The sequence below is a fragment of the Myotis lucifugus genome, unplaced genomic scaffold (assembly GCF_000147115.1).
Source record: "Myotis lucifugus unplaced genomic scaffold, Myoluc2.0 scaffold_3092, whole genome shotgun sequence".
NCBI lineage: Eukaryota > Metazoa > Chordata > Mammalia > Chiroptera > Vespertilionidae > Myotis > Myotis lucifugus.
Window position 1 is genome coordinate 11303 of NW_005874140.1, and position 3602 is coordinate 14904.

At 43.4% G+C, this 3602-nt stretch overlaps 1 pseudogene; it reads right to left on the reverse strand.

Annotated features, from left to right (window-relative positions):
- Positions 1–269: 269 nt before the first annotated feature.
- Positions 270–1352, reverse strand: LOC102432414 (annotated as a pseudogene).
- Positions 1353–3602: the final 2250 nt, after the last annotated feature.

Consider the following 3602-nt stretch of genomic DNA (forward strand, 5'->3'; position numbering starts at 1 on the left):
ACAGTCCGCCTAACAGCGGTTCTCAACCTGTGGGTCGCGACCCCTTTGGGGGTCGAACGACCCTTTCACAGGGGTCGCCTAAGACCATCAGAAAACACATAGATAATTACATATTGTTTTTGTGATTAATCACTATGCTTTAATTATGTTCAATTTGTAACAATGAAATTGGGGGTCACCACAACATGAGGAACTGTATTAAAGGGTCGTGGCATTAGGAAGGTTGAGAACCACTGGGCCCGAGAAGCATTTGCGGTGGACGACGGCGGGGCCGGACTCGTCCTACTCCTGCTTGCTGATCCACATCTGCTGGAAGTTGGACAGCGAGGCCAGGATGGAGCCGCCAATCCACACAGAGTACTTGCGCTCAGGGGGTGCAATGATCTTGATCTTCATCTTGCTGGGAGCCAGAGCGGTGATCTCCTGCATCCTGTCAGGGATGCCTGGGTACATGGTGGTGGACAGCACCGTGTTGGTTTACAGGTCCTTACGGATGTTGACGTCACACTTCATGATGGAGGTAAAGGTAGTTTCATGGATGCCACAGGATTCCATGCCCAGGAAGGAGGGCTGGAAGAGGGCCTTGGGGCAGCGGAAGCGCTCATTTCCGATGGTGATCACCTGCCCATCGGGCAGCTCGTGGCTCTTCTCCAGGGAGGAGCTGGAGGCTGCGGTGGCCATCGCCTGCTCGAAGTCCAGGGCGACGTAACACCGTTTCTCCTTGATGTTGCCCACGATTTCCCGCTCTGCTGTGGTGGTGAAGCTGTAGCCACGCTCCGTGAGGATCTTCATGAGGTAGTCTGTCAGGTCCCGGCCAGTCAGGTCCAGACGCAGGATGGTGTGGGGGAGGGCATAGACCTCGTAGATGGGCACCGTGTGGGTGACCCCGTCCCCAGAGTCCATCAGATGCCCGTGGTGCAGCCAGAGGCTACAGGGACAGCTCGGCCTGGATGGCCACGTACATGGCGGGGTGTTGAAGGTCTGGAACATGATCTGGGTCATCTTCTCACGTTTAGCCTTAGGGTTCAGAGGGGCCTCGGTGAGCAGGACAGGGTGCTCCTCGGGAACCACACGCAGCTCGTTGTAGAAAGTGTGATGCCAGATCTCCATTTGTCCCAGTTGGTGACGATGCCGTGCTGGATGGGGTACTTCAGGGTCAGGATGCCTCTCTTGTTCTGGGCCTCATCACCCACGTAGGAGTCCTTCTGGCCCATACCCACCATCACGCCCTGGTGCCAGGGGTGCCCCACGATGGAGGGGAAGACCACTCTGGGGGCATCATCCCCCGCGAAGCTTGCTTTGCACATGCCGGAGCCCTTGCCCACCATGAGCACAGCAATATCATCATCCATGGCGAGCAGGAGGCTGTGTGGGTCGGCGAATGTGGAAGAGCGGTGAAGTCAAGTGGCCTGCGCTGGCAGTGAACGCAGTCTCAGCAGTTGAAGGGTATTTTTTTTTCAAAGGTTTACTTCTGCGTATAATTCATTATCCTATGCTTCTTAATTCAAAGTAATCAATCTCTTGTCATCTCTTTTAAAAGCCTCTTTTCAATTATAAAGCTTACCCTTTCTTTCTATCCTATAGATTATTTTCACTGCTATTCCACCATAGCCATCTTCTCAACCTTGTAGTTTGATCTTGTGAAAAATAGATTTCTTACTTATATTCAAATTTTGATTCTCCCTACTTCTGTCCTCTATGTATTATAACATATCATTGAAAATTGACAGTAATAACATGATAGAGTGGAGTAAGTGTAACAAGATTTTAAAATAGCTTTACTTTTTATCCCGAGTGAAAGAGGTGCTAACTTTTCTACACCTACCCATTCTTAATGTGCTCTTTTCCAACTCTCTCAAGCCTATTCTTACCTTCAATCTCTTCCTTTGTACTGATTTCCTCCTCTCCTTGGCATATAGAAATACACAAGATTGTCCATTTTTAAAAAATCTTCCCTAAGCTAGTAATTCCATATAGCCATTATACTATTTTCCTCTTTCCTTTCATCACCAAACTTTTTAAAAGTCTAGTTCTGGATGACTTCCCACTACCTTTCACTTTCCAATCAAACACAATAAATTTTTGTCCCTACTACTTTACTGAAACTGTTAAAGTCATCATTGATTGCCTTTTTGGTTTTAAACCAATGGCCCATTGATTGCTAAATCCAGTTGCCCCTTAAGTAACTTTCCTATTTTATCTATCTTCAACAGTTGATATGAAACCCCGTCATTCCAGAAATTCTTTCTCTATATATTTTTTCCAGGTTATCACTTTCAATTTCATCTCTCAGTCTTCTTTGCTGATTAATTTTCTTTTAAATATTAATGTTTGCCCATATCTTCAGAAAAAAAAAATCACTTCTACTGTCGTGGTAAACAACCTGCTTCCCTATTTATAATGGTCTGGCCCTCTAGCAACTTCAGTGCGAAATTTTAGCTAATTTGCCTACAAACGTCAGGTGGTCATAATAATCTGGTCACTCAGTGTATATATACTAGTGTATATATCTATATCTATCTATATAGATATAGACATAGATGATATAGATATAGATATATAGATATAGATATAGATATAGATATAGATATAGATATAGATATAGATATATAGATATAGATATAGATAAAGATATAGATATAGATATAGATATATACACCAGTATATATCTATATAGACATATATGTCTATATGACATATATCTATATATGTCTATATAGATATAGATGATATAGATATAGATATAGATGATATAGATATATAGAGAGAGACTTATTATAGGAATTGGTTCACATGTTAATGGAGTCCAAGAAGTCCCATAATCTTCCATCTGCAAGCTGGAAAATCAAGAGAGCTGTATTATAATTTAGTCTGAGTCTGAAGGCCTGAGACCCAGGAGGTTTTATGGCCCAGGAAAAGGAAAAGATGGGTAGCTCAGCTCAAGAAGGGAAAAGAGAGGGAGAGATAGATCTTGCCCTTCCCTTCCCTTTTTAATTCCTTCCAGGCCCTGAACTAATTGGATGATGCTGGCCCACAGTGATGTGGGCAGATCTCTTTACTCAGTCTACTGAATAAAATGCTAATTTCTTCCAGAAACACCCCTAAAGCCTCACTCAGAAACATTTTACCAGCTATCTTGGGCATCTCTTTGCTCAGTTCGATTGACACATAAAATTAACCATCACACCCAGGGAATTGGTTCACTAATTGCATAAGGAAAGTGCAAACTGATAAGAAAAAAGTAAAATATAGAATCCCTTGGTTATTGTTATCTGTAAAAGCTAAAATGAAATTAGAAGAGAATGCTGAGTTGGACATTGATGCTGGATCAAGCTCAGTTTTCAATCAGCCTGACAGCCTGAGCTTCTACCTGTAGCCTCAAAGCCATCAACAAAGGGAAATATTATGCCAGGACAACAGATAGTGCCTCAAAGACTCTGGACACCAAAAAAGTAGTCCACGGGGAGTGCAGGGGCAGAGAGAGGGTACAGAAAAACAAAACAAAACAAAAAAACAACTACTGACAATAGGGAGTAGCATGTGAAGAAACTGTCTCATTTTATGGATTGGTATCATCAGCTCCCTGAAGAATCTGTACTAGA